The sequence below is a fragment of the Bos javanicus genome, chromosome 4, assembly GCF_032452875.1.
Source record: "Bos javanicus breed banteng chromosome 4, ARS-OSU_banteng_1.0, whole genome shotgun sequence".
NCBI lineage: Eukaryota > Metazoa > Chordata > Mammalia > Artiodactyla > Bovidae > Bos > Bos javanicus.
In genome coordinates this window covers 58,661,106-58,687,400 of record NC_083871.1, presented here as the reverse complement: position 1 = coordinate 58,687,400, position 26,295 = coordinate 58,661,106, and positions in this window count along the sequence as shown.

Sequence of the window (26,295 nt, the reverse complement as noted above, 5' to 3'; positions counted from 1 at the left end):
AAAGAATGTGTTCCTATTCAGATTAAAAATCAGGTGAATTCATTCTTTAGTTCTCTTATGTCTGGGTCTATAAAGCAGAACTGAAATGTGTGCAGGACCATAAAATTAGCTCCAGAGAGTTCCCCAGGAGACATCCTGATGATGGATAAACAGCAACCTATTCCTGCCCCTTACCTCATGGGCTGACTGTGTGATGACACTTGGTAATTCAGTGGACCTAGTTTTGCCAGCTAGCCTGGAGACAGTATTCACAGGGCATTTAGGGCACCAGCAGCTTCCTTGGAGCTTATGGCAGACGTGATCTCTCAGTTGTGGCATCCTTTTGCACTGAGCCCTGCTGTGGCCTCAGAATCTCTATGAAGAGTGATGGAGGGCACCACTACCAGCTCAGCAGAACTGCCTCCCAGAATGATCTGTGGTGAGGTGGAGTAGGAAAAGTGCAAAGAAGGGAAGAAACTCGGACCTTGAACAAACCACTTCTCCTCTCAATGTTTTGTGTTCCTCACATGCGAAATGAGACAGCTGGTTCCTTTTCAATTTTCTTTTTTGAGTTCTTGAGAGTGTCTGGCTTTGTTGTAGTTAGAGGTATCAGTTAGTAGCTACTGTTCAGTTGTATTTAAATGTAAACCAGCTCATTCCATACCGATTCTTACTTTCTGAGTTTAACGTAACATGATTTCTGAGACTTGTTTGTTTTAAAAGAGCACTATCTAGGACCTTGCTGTTGTGATAACTATATGTTAGGTGCCTATAAGACATAGTATAAGACAAATTTGGAGATGGACAGAAACAAATTTATAGGAAACTCAGAACCGAATACTTAGAACAAAGTGTCCCTGTGAAAAGGAATTCATTTGCCCTGAACCTCTTTCTCTCACACTTTTTCAATTTTCTAAAATTCAAAATATCTAATGCCCTGTCTTCTGACTGGGTCAGCACATTTTCTGTTACAATCAGCTCTTAAATTATTGACTAGCTTCCAGACAGAAACTTCCAAAGCTGGAAGCTGACAAAGTAGAAGTATGCAGAGCCAAAGGTAGCCAACCACTTCCCTAGGACTTCCTCCTGCCTTAATTAGCCATTGACCTAGGGCAATCTTCTCTGTGGTAGTCCCTACCCCACCCTTTGTTTGAATGAACACTTTGTTGGGTAGGTCTGTTCCATCTTTGGAGAAGGAAATGGCAACCCACTCCAGTGTTCTTGCATGGAGAATCCCAGGGACCTGGGTTCCATCATAGTGGGAATGGGATAGTTTCACTGTCTACAATCTGTCTGACAAAATAAGGTAGGTATAAAGCACTTACTGAGAAGGCAATGCTTTTCCTTAAAATATATATATATATATATATTTTAATCCTAGAAAAGATCAGTTTAAAAAACAAAAACAAACCAATCAGTGTACTAAACCTTATTCATCAGCTTCTACTACAGGTGATGACACTGATTTAAACTGATAAAACCTTCAAGTTCTCCCTTTAAATCTAAAGGACCCACGAATAATCCTTTCTTCAAGATGTGGTGTGTGAATAAAGTGCTGTGCTCCTTGAGGGTGTTATTCAAAATACAAAAGGTGTTATTCATAATACCTCTTTTACTGTAGAAAATACATGCTTGCTAACTTGGGCTTCAGCTGTTAAAAGAAAATCTGCAGATAGAGCAAAAGGGCAAAAGGGTGACATCTGGCATAACAGACTTTCTAAGACAGTGTTGGCACATAGCCTGCATTAAACAGCAGAAGCAGTGAAAAAAAATCTATTGAAATAAAAAGAAAAAATGAGGACAGTACCACATTGACTTCTCATCTTTGGCAAATCTGTTTAAAACCAGTGCAACCGTTTTGTTGTTGTCGTGACCTGAAATGGGCCATCACCTCTAATATTGGCTCTGAAAGATAGGTGGATAGGAATGTGATAGTTTCTCAAGTGAAGGAGGCTGAGTCTTTTTCATAAATTTCCAACCACTGTACACTTGACTTCACCTTTTTGCCTGAGTGAGTAATACACAGAAATGTCCACATTATTACGGGATCTCCTCCACTTGACTTGTTTGGATACTTGCTAAACATAATGTATCAAATGCAGCTTGAAGTAATAAAGAATATATTTCATCTTCCAAACAACAGGGCTGTAGAAATTATGATCCCTATAGCTTGAAAAGAAAATAACATACTGCTTGATACAAACAAGGGATAAATTAGGATAAAGTTTCTAAGTCATGTAATTACTTAAGACCCGGAAAGATAAGAATCACTGTAGAGAGTTACCTTTGCAGGGGGGAGGTTTAAAACTAGGAATTTCCTGGGCTCTCTCTCTTTTTTTTTTTTTTAAACTATATTTTGCCTGGATCATCTCAGCTTAACAGCAAGTGGGTATGTGAGAGGGAGGCAAGAGCGTGGTTATCAATTCTAGATGATCAATAACCTATTGTTTGACAGCTTCCAGGCAGTGATCCTGCTGCATTCTGAGTGACTGAGCCCTTTGGTTCGCTGTGATCTGAGCAGTCTCAAACAGTTTGTGCCTGTTGCTTTGATATGTATGTACATCTGTGAGGTGACCGAGCCCTGGCAACAATTCTGTTAAAAATCAGCCTTTGTGTTTGGCTTTGGACCCCATTCAATTACATTGGAGCCTGAACTTTACTGATGTAAAGGGCTTCTGCCTTCACCCTAGTTTCTCACATGGAGATGAAAGTGAGAATATTATCCACGGTAAGACCTTGATCCACACATGACAAGTCTCAGTGGGAGTAGGGCATGTGGACTGAGGATACAATATGGCCTTTGAAAGTTGTTTATAAATAGAACCTGTGTTGCCTTACATGATTTATAAAGCCATAATTCTGGAGGTTAAGCAATATTTGTTGGTTGAGAGAGAGAGAGAGAAAGCTATAATGACAGAATAACAGATAACAGAATGCTACTTTAAGTAACAGATATGTGAACCTTTTTAGGCTAGAGTTCCTGAGCCCAAACATTGAATGACAGGAATTTTTATTTCTAATGCCCAATTAATTTTAATACTAAAAATGTAGGCTCCACCCACTATTTGTTGATTGTCAGTCAAGGAGAATTACCAAAAAAAAAAAAAAAAAGAAGGAGAAAAAGTATTAAATGAAAGGAAAATGAGATTCTGAGACCTTCATTTAGAGGGGATATATCTACAGCATTAATGAGAAATTTAATTCTTTTGAATGTCAAGTTGATTTGATGATAAAGAACCATGGATTTACATTTTTTTCACATGGGTTATCTGTGAGAGTGATTTCTCTCTTTAATGAGTTATCTCGTGTTTCAGGTCCTTTACTCTGTGAGACTGGGTTTGGATATAACAAAAAGTAGATCCAAAATGGAAAAGAATAAGAGTTAGGCATGTATAGGCATAAATATTTAGAATTAAGGAGGAATTTTTAAAAATATGATATCATTAAAAAGAATATCATTCTTAATTACAGAATATTCACAGATTTCATTTTATCTTGCATGGATACAGAGAGTAATAACAAGTAGTGTATTACATTTATGTTCTCCATACTCAAAATTGTCATTCAAATATATAAAATGTCTCAAAAAAATTAAGGAGGAAGTAGAGAGGAGAGTGGAAAAATTGGCTTAAAACTCAACATTCAAAGAATGAAGATCATGGCATCCGGTCCCATCACTTCATGGCAAATAGATGGTGAAACAATGGAAACTGGTGACAGACTGTATTTTCTTAGGCTCCAAAATCACTGCAGATGATGACTGTAGCCATGAACTTAAAAGACACTTGCTCCTTGGAAGAAAAGTTTTGACCAACCTAGACAGCATGTTAAAAAGCAAAGACATTACTTTGCTGGCAAAGGTCCATCTAGTCAAAGCTATAATTTTTCCAGTAGTCATGTATGGATGTGAGAGTTGGACCATAAAGAAAGCTGAGCACAGAAGAATTGATGCTTTTGAGCTGTGGTGTTGAAGAAGACTCTTGAGAGTCCCTTGGACTGCAAGGAGATCCAACCAGTCCATCTTAAAGGAAATCAGTCCTGAATATTCATTGGAAGGACTGATGTTGAAGCTGAAACTCCAATCCTTTGGCCACCTCATGCAAAGAACTGACTCATTTCAAAAGACCCTGATACTGGGAAAGATTGAGACAGGAGGAGAAGACAAGGATGGATGAGATGATTGTATGCCATCACTGACTCAATGGACATGAATTTGAGCAAGCTCTAAGGGTTAGTGATGAACAGGGAGGCCTAGGATGCTGCAGTCCATTGGGTTGCAAAGAGTCAGACATGACTGAGCAACTGAACTGAACTAAACTGAGAGAAGAGTGACTAATGGCAAAGGATCTGAGAGAAGACTGTTTCTAATTTGAATTCTGAATTGTAAGTGAATGTGTTAGTTACTCAGTTGTGTCTCTTTGTGACTCCATGGACTGTAATCCCCAGGCTCCTCTGTCCATAGGTTTTTCCGGGCCAGGATAATGGAGTGGATAACTGTTCCCTTTCCAGGGGATCTCCCCCACCCAGTGATCAAGTCCAGGTCTTCTACATTGCAGGCAGATTCTTTACCAACTGGGCCTCCAGGGAAGCCCACTACTTGTTATCTTCATGAATTATTATGCCCTAGTGTTCTTTTGTGCATCATGAGGATAATATGGATAGATGTGGTTTATGATGTTCACAACTCATTCCACCTTCTATCTAGCATACCTTTCTCTCTGCAGTGTAGAAAACTAAAAACTGCTGTTTGTGAGATTGTTCACTGCTTGCTGTAAAGGATGAATTTTTATAGGAATTGTTCTTGTGCTGTAAGCAATTAGAAAGCTGGAGAAAATTTATAAAAACAAATGTTTTTTTAAAAAAACAGAAGACAAGCACTGTGATCCCAGACAGAAAGGGAACAGATGAAGTGAGTTCTAGTATTTACTGTTTAAGAACATTTCCCAGGTCACAGCATGGGAAAGGGACACCAAAGGAAATCTGGTAGCCTTGCTAAATAGAAGAGGTAGAGAGTAGAATCCAAGGAAGCCAAGGTAGCTCTAATTTGCAAGATCAAATTTTAGAAAGGAAAAAGTTATAAAGAGAGAGAGTGCCAACATTTTTTAGGGTGTCTTGTTTATTCATTGAGTACCAATTTGTGTAAATATGAAGTGAAATACCATGAAGCTGGGTGAAATTTAAAGCATTGAAAGTGACTGGCCAAATGATTGCAGAAGCATTTAAGATTTGAAATGCATCACATGTCTTCCAGCCAGAGTGGTTAAGCTTCATAATACCCAAACCACTGGATAGCATACTCAGAAAAGGGAAGCTATAGTAGTGAAGAGAGATTATTCCAGAGGAAAGACAGCTCTGTGTATGCCAGGAAAAAAGTTAAAATCCCAAAAGGGTCAAACTGAACTAAAAGTCATTTTATTGCAGGTCAGAACAAAGTTGAGCATTTTAAAGAGAATACAATAAAATCTAGCATTCATTACCTTTAAATGTACAATGTCTGGCATCAGTGAAAAACATTGTCCTTGACCAAGAGAAAAATCAATAGAAACAGATATAAGCTGATAGATGATATAATTGACAGAAAGAGACTCCAGACAGTGATTATGAATCTTATAAATATGTTTAAGAATGTAAAAGAAAGTAAATGTTAAGGTGAGAAAAATGAAAAAGACTTAGGTAGAATTTAAAACAATGAAAATGCAATATATGAAATGAAAAATGCACCAGAGAGGGTTAATGATAAATTAGGGCCGAAGAAATGATCAGTGAACTTGAAAACATTGCACCAAAGATATAAAAATGAAGCATCGGGAGAAAACTAGGCTGAAGAAATTTTAAAAGAGCATCAGCTACTGTGGGACAATATCAATATGTCTCAGAGACTTTTGAGTCCTGGAAAGTGAAAGTAAAAGTCATGCAGTTATGTCCGACTCTTTGTGACCCCATGGACTATACAATCCATGGAATTCTCCAGGCCAGAATACTAGAGTGGGTAGCCTTTCCCTTCTCCAGTGGATCTTCCTGACCTAGGAATCAAACTGGTGTCTCCTGCGTTGCAGGCAGATTCTTTGCCAACTGAGCTATCAGGGAAGCCCTTTGAGTCCTAGAAGGAAAGAAAGATGGTTGCTTAGGGAGAAGACAGTAGTATTCGAAGAAAATATTGGCCAAAAATTCTAAATGGATGAAAATGTAAGCCCTTGGATCCAAGAAGCTCTAAGAACCCCAAGCCAAACGAAAGTACAGAAAGCTTCATCAGGACACAATATTATCAAACTGTTCCCAAAATGTGATAAAAGAAAAATCTTAAAAGTTGCCAAAGAGAAGACAAAAAATTTCATTCAAACGTGAAGACAAAAGAAAAATATTTTTCAAACAGTCAGAAATGAGGATAATTATTTTCTAGGAAACCTGCACTACAGTGAATGTTGAGGTTTTTTGTCAGGCAGAAGAAAATTAGTACCAGAAAAAATACTATAAAAATAAGTGAAAATTGTGAGAAATAGTAAATATATGAGTAGGTACAAAATACATTTTTATCTCAATTAAAATCTCTTAAAAGATAATTGTTAAAAGCAAAATAATGTGAGGTTTATAACATATAAAAGTAAACTGTATGAAAGCAACAGCACAGATGAGAGAAGAAATGGATGTATACGGCTGTAATGGTATAAACAGTATTGAAATTGTTATGTAGGGCAGACTGTGGGACCATAGAAGTCTGTTTTAGAGCAATCCACCAAAAAACAAACATTAATGTATATAGAAAATAAGCCATTAGTGGAAATAAATAGAATCATAATCAAATACTCAATTCAAAAGAAGTGGGGAAAGAAGAAAAAGGAATGGTTAAAAATTGAGGCAATTAATTAGGAGGACAAGTAGTGAAATAATTCATTGAAAATACTCATTGAAAATCACAGCAATGGTATTGTCTGTGTGTGTGAGTTGCTCAGTCGTGTCTGACTCTTTGCAACCCACCAGGCTCCTCTGTCCATGGAATTCTCCAGGCAAAAATACTGGAGTGAGTTGCCATTTCCTTCTCGAGGGAATCTTCCCAACCCAGGGATTGATGTGACCCAATCCGCATTGCAGGTGGATGCTTTTACCATCTGAGCTACTAGGGAACCCCGTGGTCTTGTCTAAGCATTCTGAAAGTAGACAAAGTCTGCGTAAGTTTTTCATCTTTAGTGAAAAAGCAAGGTACAACCATATTGTATTTAAAGGAACCTATTTGAAATGTAAACAGAAAGATAGATAAAAACAAAAGGATGGAGAAAAATATACTATGTAAACCATAATCAGCGGAATAATATTAGTATGGGGATAATCTACACATCAGTGATTCTCACCTCTTGGTGTGAGGACACCTTTCCACTCTTAAAAAGCATTGAGGATCTGAAAGGGCTTTTTGCTTATATGAGTCATATGAATTATACCTGTTGATATCTACCGTATATTCTAATTAATTTAATACAAAAATTAAAATGATTTTTTTAGAATATATATTTGAACAATTAATTTTAAATATTCCCTTTAAAATATAATTGCATTATCAGAAAACATGCTTTTGATGAAAAATGGTATAAGTTCATAAGCTCTTCAAAAATTGGATGAGTGGCATTTTAAAAATATCTTTTTAGTATCCAGCTTATTAAGAAACAACTAGATTCACTTCTGTTTCTGCATTCAATTGGTTACAATATCATACAGTGTAGCCTCTAGAAAACTCAGTTGAAAATTTGTTAGAGAACAAAAGTGAAAAGGTAAATGGCTTAGTATTATTATGAAAACAATTTTGACTTCAGAGATCTCTGAAAAGATCTCTGAGACCTAGATTATACTTTGAGAACCAGATATAGATCAATGAAATAGAATAAAATATCTAGAAATAGACTTTTAATATATACTCAATTGATTTTGAGCAGAAGTATAAAGGAAATCCAGTGGGAAAAAAATAATCTTTTCAACAAATGGTGGGGAATTGGGCAGGCATGTTTAGAAAAATGAACCTCAGCCCTTCCCTCACACCACATACCAAAAGCTAACACAAAATGGATCACAGACTTAAACACAGGAGTTAAAATTCTAAGCCTTCTGGATAAAAATAAAAATCAGTTTCTTTTTGATCTTGAGTTAATCGAAGATCTTTTAGAAAAAAAGCATAAACCAAAAAACAAAGATACATAAGACATCATGAAAACTTGTGCTCTTTGAAAGAAAATGACAAGACACAAACTGGAGGAATATATTTGTCAATCATTTCTATAAAAAAAGACTTTTATCTAGAATATGTACTCAACTCTTTAAATGTTAAAAAAAAATGACTAAAAAAATAAAACTTGAATAGATACTAAACATAAACTGATAAGTGAATGAAATATTGAAAAATCACAAAAATATCCATTATTAGTTATTAAGACAAAGCAAATTAAACAACATAGCACAATACAAACCACTAGAATGGATAGGAAAAAAATTATACTATCAAATGCTAATGAAGGTGTAGAATGTTTGTACCCCTCATATCAAAACTGGTGGAAAGGCAAAATACTCTGACCACTTAGGAAAATGCCTTGAAAATCTTATAAAGTTAAGCATGCTGCCAAGTCACTCCAGTCGTGTCCGACTCTATGAAACCCCAGAGACGGCCTCCTACCAGGCTCCTCCGTCCCTGGGATTCTCCAGGCAAGAACACTGGAGTGGGTTGCCATTGCCTTCTCCAAAAGTTAAGCATACATATAAATATATATCATGTTGTTGTTCAGTTGATCAGTCATCATGTCCTACTCTGTGACCCCATGGAATGCAGCACAACAGGCTTCCCTGTTCTTCACTATCTCCCGGAGTTTGCTCAAACTCATGTCCATTGAGTCAATGATGCCATCCAACCACCGCATCTTCTGTTGCCCGTTTCTCCTCCTACCTTCAATCTTTCTCAGCATCAGGGTCTTTTCCAATGAGTCAGCTCTTCGCATCAGGTGACCAAAGTATTGGAGCTTCAGCTTCAGCATCAATCCTTCCAATGAATATTTAGGACTGATTTCCTTTAGGATGGACTGGTTTGATCTCTCTGTTGTCCAAGAGAATCTCAAGAGTCTTCTCCAGCACCACAATTCAAAAACATTAATTCTTCAGTGCTCAGACTTCTTTATGGTCCAACTCTCACATCCGTACATGACTACTGGAAAAACCATAGCTTTGACTAGACAGACCTTTATCAGCAAAGTAATGTCTCTGCCTTTTAATATGCTGTCTAGATTTGCAATAAATTTTCTTTCAAGGAGCAAGCATCTTTTAATTTCATGTTTGCAGTCACCATCTGCAAAGATTTTGGAGTCCAAGAAAATTAAGTCTGTTACTGTTTCCATTGTTTCCTCACCTATTTGCCATGAAGCAATGGAACTGGATGCCATGATCTTCATTTTATGAATGTTGAGTTTTAAGCCAACTTTTTCACTCTCCTCTTTCACCTTCAAGAAGCTCTTTAGTTCCTCTTTGCTTTCTACCATTAGGATGGGGTCATCTGCCTATCTGTTATTGATATTTCTCCCTGCAGTCTTGATTCCAGCTTGAGCTTCAACTAGCCTGGCATTTTGCATGATATACTCTGTATAGAAGTTAAATAAGCAGGATGACAATATACAGTCTTCACGTACTCCTTTCCCAATTTTAAACCAGTTTGTTGTTCCATGTCTGGCTCTAACTGTTGCTTCTTAACTTGTTTACCAATTTATTAAGAGGCAGGTAAGGTGGCCTGGTATCCTCATCTCTTTAAGAATTTTCCACGGTTTGTTGTGATCCACACAGTCAAAGGTTTTAGCATAGTCAATGAAGCAGAAATAGATGTTTTCTGGAATTTCCTTGCTTTTTCTATGATCCAGTGGATGTTGGCAAGTTGATCTCTTGTTCCTCTGCCTTTTCTAAATCCAGCTTGTATGTCTGGAAGTTCTTGGTTCACATACTGTTGAAGTCTAGCTTAGGGGATTTTGAGCATTACATTACTAGCATGTGCAATGAGTGCAATTGTGCAGTAGTTTGAATGTTCCTTGGCATTGCCTTTTTTGAGGATTGGAATGAAAACTAACCTTTTCCAGTCCTGTGGCCACTGCTCAGTTTTCCAAATTGCTGGCATATTGAGTGAAACACTTTAACACCATCATCTTTTAGAATTTGAAACAGCTCCTGTTTGATCATGTCCAATTTACCTTGATTCATGTGCCTAACATTCCAGATTCCTATACAATATTGTTCTTTACAGCATTGGACTTTACTTTCACCACCAGACTCATCCACAACTGGGTGTTTTTCTGCTTTGGCTCAGCCTGTTTGTTCCTACTGAAGCAATTTCTTTGCTTTTCTCCAGTAGCATATTGGACACCTACTGACCTAGATGGTTCATCTTTCAGTGTCATATCTTTCGGTGTCAAATATCATATGACCCAACAGTTCATCTTTCAATATCATATATCATATGACTCAACAATCTCATTTCTAGGAATTTACTCATGAGAAATGAAAATACATATTCACAAAAGACTTGTAAGTGAATTTTTGTAGCACTTTGCTCCTAGTAGCTTATGCAATAACAGGCAAATGCAAAAGCTTTATACTAAGTGAAAAATCAGTAGAAGACAATGTAATATATTATTTCATCTATATGAAATTCTCTAAGGCAAAACTACAAAAATAGAAAACAGATTCATGGTTCCCTTGGGCAATGGTGGTAGGCGATGACTGACTGGGGAGGAACACCAGCAAACATTTTAGGGTGGTGGGAAGTTGTATATCTTGGTTGTGGTAGTTAAATAACTGTATACTTTCTCAAAAGTCATTGAACTCTACACTTTCAGTGGGAGAATTAAACTTTATGTAAACTGTGACCCAATAAAGCCACATCAAATGTGGCTTATTCCAGTCTCATATCTCATAAAGCTGCATATTCCAGTCTCACTTGCAGCTAGGGCTCTGGGTATGATAGTAGATACATTTCTTGAAATTTGAAAGGCTGAAGTGAAGCAGACGATGTACTTCTGTTTTTTTCCTGCTGGCAAAGAGGTATCGGAGGCATTTCATTTGTTCTGTGGCAGCATTAAGCAGAGATCATCATGTCCAATCATTTGCTTTGTAGGCGCCAAGAGGCAGGCATGGGACATCCATTCTGCTCGTCCAGATTGTTGCTAGCATGGAATGATTCCTAGGCTGGCAGCTAGAGAGGCTTCTGATTCATGGCAGTTCTTTGATTGTGGCAGCCACCTGGCTGTTGTGGCTTCCTGACCAGCATCAGTTTGGGGACCAAGGATTTTCTGATCTTAGAAGAGGAGCACTGATTTTGTGGTGTGGCTTTTGGAACTGTTCTCTTTTGCTTCTTTAAGCTATGTAATACCTTATATTAAAAAGTCATTTAATGTAGCTAGAATGGAGGTTGTTCTTTAGCTAAATGCTAATATAGTGCCCTGTAGGCATATTGTGAGAAATAAATGAAATGAGGAGTGTAAAAAGAGCTTAATAGTACCTGTTACTTAGTAAAGAATTCAAAGACTTCTGTTATTGTTACCTAATACTAGGTAAACGCATGGTGGGCAAACCAGCTTGGGAGTATAGTTGACTTTTTGCTAGTTGTCTTAGTTCCGGCTGCTATAAAAAGTTACCATAGACCAATTGACTTAAATAACAAACATCTGTGACAGTTTTGAAAGCTAAAAGTCCAAGATCAAGGTGCCAGTAGACCCAGTGTTTGGTGAGGACCCCTTTCCCAGCTTATAGGTTGCTATCTTTTTTTCATAGTATCCTCCAGTCACACAGAATAGCAAGTTTCTCCAAACTCTTGCAAGGACACTAATCCCATTCAGGTGTGTTCTGCCCTCCTGGTCTCATCTAAATCTAATAACCTCCCAAAGGTTATTAATATACCTCTTAATACAATCAAATTGAGGGTTAGGTTTCAACATATGAACTTTGGGATGACACAAACATTTTCCTTAAGACTTACCTATTCAGAAAGTACTGAAATCATGTTATAATACCATGATACTATGGCTAACCAAGATATGCCTGGTTTTCCAGTCTATGCTAATTTGCCTTCTATGATATGGCCCTTTCCTACCCCATTAATCCCATCATCTACTGCTCTCCAGCTTGTTTATTGCACTCCAGACAAATGGGTCTAATGCTCTGTCTCAAATTTATATCTGCCTGAGAGAATGAATGCAGAATACTAAGTTAATAGTCCAGGGTGTCTCATTTCTTTTTCATCTTGAGTTCAAAATGCAGATGACTTATATCCAGTAATCAAAAAAAAAAAAAAAATTGAAATATGATGGTTGGTGTTTGATTACAAACCATAGAAAATAAGAGATGTTCCAGAATATGGAAGGTTGGTAAATGCTGTTCTGATTTCTTTAAAAAATCAGGGGAAATTAGATTTGAAAAACTATGGAGTGACAGTTCCAATGTAAATATATAGCAAAACTATTTAATGGATGTTTTAAATGGGTTTGAGTGGTTGGGAAAAAATGTATTAGCCAGATATTAGTTTATAGAGAACAAAGTCAGCCAAGTGAAATGTACTATTTCTTTTTAAGGGAGGGTTATATGACTGGCAGGTTAAGGGGATGCTATAGACATACTTCAGCAGGAATTTAAGCAAGTTATAATATCCTTAGCAAAGACATGGAGAAATGTAAGAGGGCTCTTAACACAATGCAATGACTTATCTGACCCAGTATATCTAATATGGGACCAATTAGTGAGTAGCCACTGGCAGGCTCAATCCCACTTAAGGCTCTGAGACCATTCTTGGCCCAGGTCAAGACTTAAGTCAGAGATTTAGTGACTTAACATGCAAGTCAGCATGATACCTGGTTCTCCCAAGCATCTTGTTTCAAATCTTGATTTGAGAACTTGGAGTCATTTTTGACATCCCTCTCACTTATGTTCATTGTCTGTTAAATACTGATTACTTTTATCTTATCCCAATTATCCCATGGTCATTTTCCTCAGAGGCTATCTCATCTTCTATCTATCACAACTATTGCAATGGGCTTCTACCATGAGTCTTTTTGCCACAGGGGCTCTGCTTCTCCCAACAGATCCTCCATTTTGTCTTCTTCCTAAAAATCAAATCCAATCATGTTACTCACCTGATAAAATATCCCAAACAAAATAAGATGAAAACGCCTTCATAACCAACCCAGATCTGTATTTTTAGATTCACTTCCTGTGTTTATTGGAGTACTTAAACTTTCCCGTTGTAAAACTTACTAAAAAAAACTATAGTAATCAAGACAGTATGGCCATGGCATAAGGAGACACATATAGAGAATGGAATGTAATTGAAAATCCAGACATGAACCATACATTTATGGTCAACTGATTCAACACTGTGCCAAGACAGTTCAGTGGGCAAAAGATAGTATTTTCAAGAAAAATTTTCAAACACAATTAACAACAACCCTAAGAGTCAATTTTTACCCTTACCATATGCACAAAATGACTCAAAAATGAATCAAAGACCCAAAGGTAAGAGTTAAGGTATAAAAGAATGTGAAGAACACAGAGGTGTCAATTTTTATGAGCTTAGGTCAGAAAATGTTTTTTAGATATGACAACAAAATCACAAATGATCAAAAATAGTTGACCTCATCAAGAGTTAAACCAAAGAGAAGACATTATCAAAGTGACAGTACAACCCATAGTATGGGAGAAAATACTATATATCATGTATTTGAAAAGAGACTACTATCCATCCAGAATATATAAAAGTTCTTATAACTCAATAATAAAAAGTAAACTGAACCCATTAAAAACTGGCAAAGAATTAAACAGACCTTTATCTGGAAAAGATATTGATATAGCCAATAAGCATGTGAAGAGATGCTCATATGCTCAACATTACTAGCCAGGAGGAAAGTCTAAATCCAAATCACATCCTCTAAAATAGATACACCCAAGAAGGCAGACAATAACAAGTGTTGGTGAAACTGTATAAAAAACAGAACCCTTGTGCATGCTTTTCAGTTTGCTGGCAGGAATGTAAATGTTGCAGCTGTTTTTGGGAAACAGTTTGGCAGCTAAATGCATAGAATTTCCATATGACTCAGTAATTCCACTCCTAGGTACATATCCAAGAAAAATTAAAAGATCTGTCCAAAAATGTTTACATAATATTCACAGTAGCATTAGTCAAAATAGTCAAAAAGTGGAAAAAGTTCCAAAGTATCCATGAAGTGATGAATCAATAAACAAAACATGGTATATCAATGCATGCAATGGAATATTTTTTGGCAATAAAAAATCAACAACGTGTTTATTAGTCCTAAAACGTGGACCAATCTCAAAAGCATTAGGCTAAGCAAAAGAAGTTGGCTCCAAAATAAAAAATAATCCATATATTGTTTGATTTTTGGCCATGTAAATTTTTCAGGATAGGCAAATTTATAGCAAGTAGATTAATAGGTACCTAGTCAGGAGGGTGGGCACGACTAATGGGTCTGGAGTTTCTTATTGGGATTATGAACATGTTCTAATGTTAGATTGTGGTTATGGTTCCACAGTTCTGCATATGATAAAGTATACTGAAATATAGACTTTAAATAAGTGGTGAATTTTATGCTGTTAGTTATAGCTTAATAAAAATGTAATTAGAATTTTTTTTAACTAAAGTGGTTAAAATTTAGAGAAAGGTGAGAGAAAAAAGAAAAAAAACTTAATCTTTACAATGTGTGTGAGAATGAGGAGATGCAATAAGGGGCCACAAAAAATATTTTATGTCAGCTTTCTACTAAGGAACTTTCATGGCATCTCACTGAGGCAGAAAGATGTGAGTAATCCAGTAGCAAGAGTAAAAGGGCAAAAAACCTTAGCAAACCATTGAATTTCCTGAAGAGGCAGACTGCTTCCTATGCTGCCACAATAACATAAGAAGTCAAGAGTAGGCCTGTCATATAGGCAATAAACTAGTATTTCATAAAGTACTTTAATTCCTAGACTTTACAGAATATCTTTAATTTTCAGTTAGGTTAGAAATTATCTTAGAGGTCCAACCTAAGACCCTCTTACTGTATTCATAAGACTATTCATGAAGCTCTATTTGGCCAAGCAGAAATAACTCAAATATCCATCAATGGCACTGGTTGAATAAACCATGCTGTTACATACACATGATTGAATATTAAGCAGCTAGAAAATAGATTAAAGAATATACATACCATTGCATATTCTTAAGCAAAACAACTCAATGGAAAATAGTATGTACAGTGTGTTACCACATATCTAAGAAAAGAGGAATGGACAGAGGTAGTAGTTTGTTTTATCTGACTCTAACACAAAATTTAGAGATTAATCTTAGAGATTAAAAGTACAATGAAATTGATGGAAAAAACCTTTAATTGTACTGAATTTATATTTTCTAAATTAAAAACAAAACCCATTTTTACTTCAGAGGATACTAGTCAGGTATTTATGGCATACATTGTCTGAATCTTCTTGGTGTATTCAATGACCTGAAAATATTTAATGCTTTTGTTAGTATATTTTTATCTTATGGAACACTTATTATGTGGCTGCAAAGTACTAAAACCTTTTCTTCTCATCTTATTTAATCCTGACAATGACACAGAGAGTTCTTATGAGCTGCTTTTTATGGCTGTGAATACCAAGACTTGAGACATTGAATGACCTGGCCAAGATCAGTTTGACTCACCCAAGGTAGATGTCATCTAACAGTCTTAACCAAGACCATACTGCTTGTTATTAAATTGATACTAATCTAAAGGACATATAAGCATCATAGTAGGAGTTAATAGTTAGAAAATGCATGGTTCACTTTTATTATATTTTTCCATTAATGAAAATGTTTTGCATTTTACACATCAGTTCAAGTAAGAGTTGATTCACCTAATTCTTCTACCATAAAACAGGGGGGTGTGAAATTTGAAAGTTTGTAATATTCAAAACCTTTTTCATTTTTATCAGTATGTTACCTTTTTGAAAAGGACTTTCCTGGTATCTCAGACAGTAAAGAATCTGCCTACAATGCAGGAAATCTGGCTTCTCTCCCTGGGTCAGGAAGATCCCCTTAAGAAGAGAATGACTACCAAATCCAAGATTCTTGCCTGGAGAATTCCATGGATAGAGGAGCCTGGCAGGCTATAGTCCATGGGGTCACAGAGAATCAGACAGGACTGAGCAACTAACACATAACATTACGTTTTTTAAAAAGGAAATACATTATTAAATGATTAGTCAATAAAAGTAGTGTAAATAGGACTCCATTGTTTTTAAATTACTATCTACTGCAAAGCTCAAAGGGGATAATTTTGGCCATTTTATAGATACATTTTGATTAAACTTCTTGGGAACAGTGATGCCTAATGTATATTCTCGTAACACTTAGCATAGTGCTTTATATAAGTAACAAATGTTTGTTTAATTAATATGTGAAAACTTGCTACAAATAAGAACAGAATCCAGATTCTGTAAGAAACAATAATCAGCTTTTAAATGAGTAATGTTGACAACCAAATTCATCAATTGTCCTCCATCTTTATTTATTTATTTATTTTTTGCTTCATATATTCATCCCTTTCACAAACATTTGTTGAGCAGAGTGCAGCAGGCTTTGTGTATTGGCTCTCTCCCCGTGGAGCCCTCTGAATGCCTCTCCCACCAGGTGAGCATTTTATCTCATCTGGAGTCTTTTAAGGACACATTCAAGAGACTGAGCCCCATAACATATGGGACTTGCTTTTGCTGACTATTTTTGTGCAGAAATTACCGACCCATAGACATACAGAGACCTGTCAGAAAATCAAGTGAAATTGGCCACCATAGTGTGTGGTGGGTTCCCAGCAAACTGGGGGTAGCAATATCGAAGATCCCTCTGTTGTCACGATTATAAATTGTAGAACCCAGGTTATAAAAACTTCCCAAAAAGACAGGAAACTAGAGTTTTATGTGAAAGATGGTAATCCAGAAATTTTTACTGTGAAAAAGCAATTAGAAAAATAGCAAAAAATTTAAAATAACTTGCGACCTCCTATGTAGTTCTGGATGAATAGAACCTGTTTACTGATTGAATTTGACCTGTAGACCAACACCACATGACCTCTGCTTTACAATATGTTCTGAGTTCCATATTCTTGTCTAGCATTCCATCTCTTCCCTAGGAGGTGGATATTGGGATAGTTTATACTGTTTAGTGATGGACAGGGAGGCCTGCTGCTAAGTCGCTTCAGTCGTGTCTGACTCTGTGCGACCCCAGAGACGGAAGCCCACCAGGTTCCCCTGTCCTTGGGATTCTCCAGGCAAGAACACTGGAATGGGTTGCCATTTCCTTTTCCAATGCATGAAAGTGAAAAGTGAAAGGGAAGTCGCTCAGTCGTGTCCAACTCTTAGCGACCCCATGGACTACAGCCTACCAGGCTCCTCCATCCGTGGGATTTTCCAGGCAAGAGTGCTGGAGTGGGGTGCCATTGCGTGCTGCAATTCATGGGGTTGCAAAGAGTCGGACACAACTGAGAGACTGAACTGAACTGAACTGAATACTGTTTTGAAAAGCCTTCAACTTGTAATCAGTATCTTGATCTTGTTCTATGACCTCACCAAGACAGTGGCTCAAAATATAATAAAATCCAGCATCTGCACAAAATCTACATATTTTTATAGGTTTTCTCTTCAAGACCCAGGGCGTAATTTTATGTCTCTTCATCAGATCAGATCAGATCAGATCAGTCGCTCAGTCGTGTCGGACTCTTTGTGACCCCATGAATCACAGCACGCCAGGCCTCCCTGTCCATCACCAACTCCCAGAGTTCACTCAGACTCACGTCCATCGAGTCAGTGATGCCATCCAGCCAGCTCATCCTCTGTCGTCCCCTTCTCCTCCTGCCCCCAATCCCTCCCAGCATCAGAGGCTTTTCCAATGAGTTAACTCTTCGCATGAGGTGGCCAAAGTACTGGAGTTTCAGCTTTAGCATCATTCCTTCCAAAGAAATCCCAGGGCTGATCTCCTTCAGAATGGACTGGCTGGATCTCCTTGCAGTCCAAGGGACTCTGAAGAGTCTTCTCCAACACCACAGTTCAAAAGCATCAATTCTTCGGTGCTCAGCCTTCTTCACAGTCCAACTCTCACATCCATACATGACCACAGGAAAAACCATAGCCTTGACTAGATGAACCTCTTCATACACATGTGTAAATGTCATTTTTTTCCTTTTGTATCCCTCAATATTTCAGATTTGTTTCAGTAATTTGTACTTTTAGGACTTTGTTCTTGGAAACTAAGCACACTCGAACTAGAATTTGTTGAAAAAGAAATGGTGTGGGAACACATTAACACTTTTAGACCTGTCACTTGATTTCTGTTTCTTTCTTATTTCTAGCAAATCCAACCTCATTGTCTCTTTGAACTGAGACTTCCCCTTAGTTTTTTTGTTCAGAAAGACTGTCTTTTTAAACTTAAGACTGTCAGTATTTAGACATTAGGAATGTTATAGTTGGTCCTTAATGCTAAAACCTCAACTGTAGAGTCAGAGGTAAAGGATGAATTTCCTTCCCTACCGCCTTTTTGCATAAAATGAAAACTACCTAGCTAGAGTAAGAAATTTGAAGTTCCTTCTTCCCCATTTCAATTACAAAGGCATCTTGGCACTCAAGCAATAACTCATTCAGAATGAGGAGTGGTGTCTAATCTCTCAGAGCCACTGGTCAAGGAAGTAATATCTCTGGTGGAAGGAATCACCAACCTTATTGCAAGAGTAGAGGCAGAACATTGTGGTAGATGTTGGCCCATTCAGTACACAATTTAATCTATTTCTAATGTGGAGTCTCTCAATTAGATAAATTTTCATGAGACTTGAATTTGGAACTATGGAGAGGCTGGGATGCATCTAGCCGGAAAAAAAAAAAAAAAAAGGTTCTGGGGCCAGGTTGTCGTAACAACACTCTAATTCCACAGGCAGCCCCTAACTGAAGCAGGGGCAGAAGTTCCTTCGGTGGTGCTGTTGTGCACTATGGTTTGGGACTCCCTCCTAGAAACTCAAACTCGAGTCTCTTCAACCTTCTTAATAATTCTTGCAACCACTTAAAATTAGCTTTAGTCTGTTGAAACGGATGTATTGTGTGTGTGCTAATGACCAAAGCAACTTAACACACACACACAATACATCCATTCCTTTTAAAATAGTAAAGTTAGAGTGAAGTGTTAGTCACCCACTAAATTGTCCTGTAGCCAGGCTAAGCACTGAGCCCCAAAGGAAACACCATGGCGACTGTATTTCTGGGTCAGGTAAAGGTAGGAAGAGAAGGTTGATTTGAGAATGAAAGAAAAGCTTCAAAGGGAAGGACTCCTTGACCAAACACCTTACTGCTTCTTCAGCAATATCATCTCTAATCATCCAGTCATGTTGAAGGGACTTCTAATCTCCCACTACTTACCCCTGGGGGTGGGGAGAATAGTATAATTTTGATTCACTGGTGATTGGCCAGTCATGAACCACACCACATCCCTTTGTGCTATAAATTTCAGGGGCTCCAGAGCTTTAGAACACTCTGGAGATGGCTCTGACTGTCTAGGCAGAGACTCACAAGTACCCATTTGATAAGGACTTGGGTATTACCCGAAGCCTTAGCTTATATCACTGCTGAAAAATTGAGTGGGCCAAAACATTTGTTCAGGTTTTTTCCATAAGAGCATACAGAAAAACCTGAATGAACTTTTTGGTCAAACAATGGTATGCCCAAATCATGTATCAAAGTTCGAAACCAGGGGATCTCTCTTTTATATGCTTGCCAATCTGTCACCACTGCTGCTGCTAAGTCGCTTCAGTCGTGTCCGACTCTGCGACCACAGAGACAGCAGCCCACCACTGAGCACTATGCAAAAGGCAGGCCCCGTTTCCACAGGAACCTGTTTCAACAACTGTATTCTTTCTCTGTATCACCACTCTCTTCCACCCTATGAGCTCTTCCTCCTCAATTTGTAAATGTGCTTGGTTCTTTCCCAAATCAAAAGACTCAACCCATCCTCAATCCACACTATTTGCCAGTATCTTACCTTTCTTCCACTGTCTAAAATTTTCACAAACATTGTGGGGTTGTTCTGGCTAACATGCCTGGCTTTAAATATTTAAAAAAACCTAAACAACAGAGACTGGAAACTCAGTCATTTGAAAATAGCAGGTAGATTTTTAAGGGCAGATAAAATGCTTTTTTGTTGTCATTCTGGGAAAATATTTAATTCATCATCTTTGTTAGATAAATATAAAGAAGCATTCCCCTATTGTTCTTGTGGAGAACAGAACATTATTAACCCAAATCTCATATCTTTCTAGACCTAGAATTCTGTTGGCAATATAAACTGTTTTGTTTTCTGGAGTATATTAACATCTCTGAGATGTTCTTTGTTTTTGTTTATGTAATGGGAGCACATAAGAGAACTCTTTTTGGTCCTGAATAAATTTAGAAGGACCAGTGTTGTAAAATGTTGCTTGCTATTGGGGGAGCTATGGGTATTCTTTTTCAAGAGGCTAAGGAAGGAGATAAGTAATCAAGGCAATTGGATGCCTGCAGAAAGGACATAGAATCATTACCAGGAGGATTACCTGCACCTGATATTGAAGAGCAGCTGAAAAAAGAAACCAGACTCGTTCCAATATTCAGTGCTATATGTCTAATTGATGCAGAAAGTGCTAATATTGTATAAATTGTCCATATGGAAAGGCTGTGATTCTATGAATGAGAATATTTTCTCTACAATTGGAAGATATTCTTCTATCAACTATTCAACATTCTTGATCATACTTCTTTCAAGTATAACCTGGCACAGGAAATGCGGATTTAAGGTCCTGGGCACTAACACTCCAATAAAAGTGGTGTCATGATATGGCTTCTATGCACCATTCAGTAAAATGAACCACCCCTTCTTGAAGGGAAAAATTTTCTTCCAGGACCAAGACAGAGAAAGTACAAGATGAGGCTGGGAATTTTATTTTGCTAAAAAGTAAGAATATGTTACTAGAAGGGTGGGGACATGCCAAAGCACATGGAATCCAGCTTCAAGTGGCTCCTGATAAGCAAATATGGCATAATTTGAGCATCAAAATTAAAGAAAACAACGACAACAACAAAAACTTTGACAATATTGATCATAACCAATTGAATAAAGTAGTAATCCATGAGCTCATACTGATATAAATAAGTGGACTGATATAAATAAGTCAAACATTGGATCATGAATAGCAAATTCACATAACCTCAAAATAATTCCTCATGAAAACCTGACTTATTACAAAGAGATGAAGAGTAACTTCACAGCTACTATCCAGGCAGACACTACCTTAATCAAGAGACCAAAGTAATGGGAAAAATGGAAATCATGTACCACATAATAGACACAGTAAGTACACTGTTTTACCTCTGTGATATAACTACTCAAGAGGTATGCTGCTGCTGCTAAGTCGCTTCAGTCGTGTCTGACTCCGTGCGACGCCATAGACGGCAGCCCACCAGGCTCCCTGGTCCCTGGGATTCTCCAGGCAAGAACACTGGAGTGGGTTGCCATTTCCTTCTCCAATGCATGAAAGTGAAAAGTGAAAGTGAAGTCGCTCAGTCGTGTCCTACTCTTAGTGACCCCATGGACTGCAGCCTACCAGGCTCCTCCGTCCATGGGATTTTCCAGGCAAGAGTACTGGAGTGGGGTGCCATTGCCTTCTCCAACTCAAGAGGCATAACCTGAGCCTAATCATCAGGAAGTAGCAAATAAACCCAAACTGAGGAATAGTCTACACAATAACCAGCCTATAATCTTCAAAAGTATAAAGTCCTTAAAACCAAAGAAAGACAGACTATTTCAAATGGAAAGAAACTAAAGAGAAATGACAAATATGCGTGGTCCTGGGCTGGATGTTTTTTGCTGTAAAAGATATTAAAGCTTGAATGGGGTTTGATCATTACATGGGGGAACTTTATCAATGTGTTTCCTTATTTTGATGATTGTCTTGAGGTTATGTAAGAATCAACAAATAAAACAAAAATGGTTAATGTCATCCCATTTTATCCCCAGTGGCCAGTAAGGCCTGAATATTGTGTGAGAAAACAGTAGTGTGCACTCTTTGTTTCTAGTTCTTACCTCTCATTCAAGTTTTAACAACAGTAATTTTCCTTTTCTTTCATCTACTCCACTGTAACTGCTCACCAAGGACTTCAGTATAATCCTGGTTAACCAACCTTGTGCCACTTAGATCTGTGTGATCTTAGAAACTTTATTTCCCCTGTGCCTCAGTTCACTGTAGTCTATCACATGGGAAAACAATTGTGGTTGAGATTTAAATACATATAAAATGCCTAAAATCACTCTTGGTACAGGTTAAGTGTTCAAAAATGCCAGCTACTGACTATTTCCATTGCAGAATTCTTGCCTATAATTCAGACCTATGTATTCAAATGCTCACTGGACATTTTCACCTGGATGTTGCATAGGCACCTGGAACAGAATGCCAACACCTAAACTCTGTACATAAGCACTTGTTCCCATTCTTCTCAGTCCATATTCCTTATCCTCATGAAAGCCTACACCAGAAACCTGACAACCACCCTTTATCCTTTCTTTGAAATTTTTCCCATTCAATGGATGACCGAACAGTGTTAGTTAATTTTCTTAATATCCTCCTCCTTCCTTGTCACTCCATTAGTTCATCATCTCATTATCTCTCCTATGTTTTTGTCAGTTTGTTGAGTATTTGGGGAGGGAGGTGTTGTTTCTTTATTTTCTGAATGAGATGGAAAAACCCTCAAAGTGGAAGTATTTATGCAAGAGGTCTGGCAGGATAGGAGAGTGCGAGTCAGTCCATGTGCCAAGACATACAGATTCTGAAGTAGATTCAGAGATTCAGATTGAGGCCTTTTTCAGAAATAGGCAGTGAGGAGTTCAGCTTTGATCAGTCACCATGGTAATTTCCTAGAGTGAACTGAGTTGAAGGAGGCAGTGTGCCAGGAGCACTAAGGCCTCAGGCTTCAGCCCCCAGGCAGGCAATTATCTGGTATGGTCCTGGTCTCACTCCCACCCCTGACCCGAAAGTTCCCCTGCCCTCTTCTCAGCCTGAGAGTTATCTGGAAGGGTGGGCCCAGGACAAGTGTCCTGTCATCCACAAACATCTCGCCACTTTGACCACTTCGCCTGAGATGCCAACTCGAGTGTTGGGGCTAGGTCACCACTCAGAATGAAACCCCTCATTGTCTCTCCTTTTAATAACTGCAGTTTACCTAGATTTCCTGCTTATCCTTGGCACTCTCCCATCACTTTTCTATTCTATCTCAAAAATAATCTTTCTAAAATGTGAATATGAGTAAGTCTACCTTCCTTTAATGAATTCACGCTATCTTTAACATAGAATAAAACACTTTAGTATAGCTTCCAGGGCCCTTCTCTCTCGCTTTATGCTTGCTCCTCTCCTTCTCCCTTCTACTGACTTAATCACAGAGTTCTGAACTAATCAGATACCCATAAGCACCACTAATTCACTCTGAGAACTCTGTTCAAATGCTATTCTCTCTGGGCTGCTGTTGCACTTATTTCTTGCTTAGCTAACTTTTGCACTTTTTTAAGACTGAGCTCACGCATAATCACCTACAGGAAGCTTTGTGTGCACCCTGCAGTGGGTTACATGCTTTCCCATCTTGTGCTTCTTTCATCACAAGGTTTCATAGCTACCTGAAGTCTTAAATGTCCTCTATTGTCCTAGTCACCCAGATTCTCTATTCCTGCATTACTCTGAAAACAACCTGAGTGCAGGCACTCTGGATGTGTGTGGTTGTGTGAGTCTCTTTAGCTCTTATGTTGCATTTCTAGGGCTTAGTACATTGATAGAAATGTAGAAAAGATTTTTAAAAGACTTTTGAGGAAGTAAATAGCACCAGCTGGATTAGTGACTTTCTTCCTAACTCTACATCATTTAGCAAATTGACAAATCATCATGCACTTAAAATATATTGACAAGTTAGTCAATATTTACTTTCTATTCTCAGTATCTGGCTTTCAATAAGTACTCAATAAACATTTTAAAATATACAAGTTTTTAATTAAGACATTGAACCAGATATTAAACCCTTCTTTAAATTATTTCTTTAAAAATGTATGCTTTTTCTATGCTTATAAGATATGGACTTTCTAGAGCCTTTAAGATGACAGCTACTTTTTAGTAGCTGACTTATTAAAGATAAAAATAATTATGTTTTTGTGATTTTTCAAGGATTCTTTTTCTACCATGTGAGGCATTGGCTTTGGAGCAATTCCCCACTCTCATTAGACCAATGAGTTATTTTCTGTATTTTTCCTGTAGCTTTATAATCATCTAAACTTCACATGGTACCAAAAAGTAACTAGGATACTTTATACCACAAGAGTTCATAAAACAGAAAACATAAAAACGATCGATAAATCCTAAAAATGAGTCTCTTAAAAGTATTTTATAAAAGTTCGGAGGAATATCTCCAGGAAAATACAGACCTAGCTTTTATAAAGTTCTAGGTTTCTAGCTTGGGTGTAAATCAAGCCTCAGTGGCTTTACTTTATGTGACTGAAACAGATATGGCTCAAAAATATTTGTTGTTTGTTTTATATATTTTCAGTGACTCTGGATTGGTATTATATCTAGCTTATAGGGCACACTAAAATAAAGTACTAAGTGTGGAATCACCAATGATTTCAACAATGGACCTATTTTTGGCATATCTCCTGGATGATAGACAAACATTTGACCAAAGATTTGGACATGACTGAGAAACTGAACAACCTTTATATCTAGGATTCTGTCATCATGCTTAGGAGGGATCAACTCCATGGGTTAGCTCTGTTGCCACTATAATAAAATCAGTCAGTTCTGCATCCTCAGTTGAATGAATTCCACTAAGAAATGACTGGGATGTAGTAGTAGAGCCCTAACATTTAGCTGCTAAGGCCCTGGGTGACTAGGATAATAGAGGACATTTAAGACCTCAGTAGGTTATTGTGAAAGTGGAGCTTACAGAAGAAAAAAAGTAGATGCTATTTTATCTAATGATTTTTGTCCGCTCTACAAGATCACCCAAAGGTGGAAAGCTGACCATGCTCCACAAAGGACATGTCCTAGAGAAATCAGAAGTCCATTGACTCTGGAGGGATTCTAGTCAGAGGTCACCACGTCAGACCTGTTTACATGGTCACTAGCCTGAAAATAGGCCTATAAGTCATGGATGTTACCTCTAGAGATATTTAATCTATTGAAACCATCAGAAGATAAAAAAAAAAAAAGCCCATTATTCTGTCCCACATTTAGGGAAAAAAAATCCGTAAATATCATCAATAGATAAGTTAGCTCATCTCTAAAGCTCCTTCCTAACTTACAGAGCTACTTCAGCCCAAAGTGCTCATGGTACCTTCCTAAGAATTTCTACATTTGGGTAGAAAGAATTAGATAGATTTAATTCTTGTGACTTTCAGTAATTTACTTTGAGACTCAAAGTAGGATTTATCAGTAAGGTAAAGCTCTTAATATAAATCTCATGGTTTCTGATTATAGAAACACCCAGTGGGTGGTAGCCTTCATTATTACTATATAATTAAATTTGTATTTCTTGAAATACTTTAGTAGTTCTCAAAGCCTCTTGAACAATGGGGAGTACTTATTGTCTACTTATTGAATACATCATCGAGTAATAATTTCCACTAAGTTTCTTAAGAAGCTTTGCCATTTATTTCAGATGGGAACCTGTTGACAAATAGATAAATGAATAACCAAAGGAACTACAGAAAGGAACACCATATTCCACATCAACCCAGAATAAAACAGACATGAAAATATAAAAAGATGCAAATAAAAATCCATGCATTTATTTTTAAACTATTTATTGAAATCTGTCTATATGCAAAGTGCTCTCGTTAATGTCCAGAGAGCAGAGAGGGTGCTCCTTTATGATTATACAGCCCAGTGACATTGCTAAGATAAATGGTCAAATATAAGACCTAAGAATACTATTTCTTCTTTGTTTCATGTCTCTTCTGCAATATGGATAAAATCAACTATGGAACAAGCTATGGTTTGTGCATTTTGCTGTTTAGAATAATTTCTAGCAGAGGTGATGACTATAATTTTTAAAGAATAATTGTGGCAAATTTGATAAAAAGTAACCACAGCAGAAGTCTGAATTGTACTATAATGAGACAGAATGCATGAGTTTTTGATCACAGGGCCTCGGACAATTCACATTTATGAACTTTCAGTTTTCTCTTCTGTAAAATATAAAAGATAGAACTGTGTCATTGTTTATCTTTTTTACATGGAGACG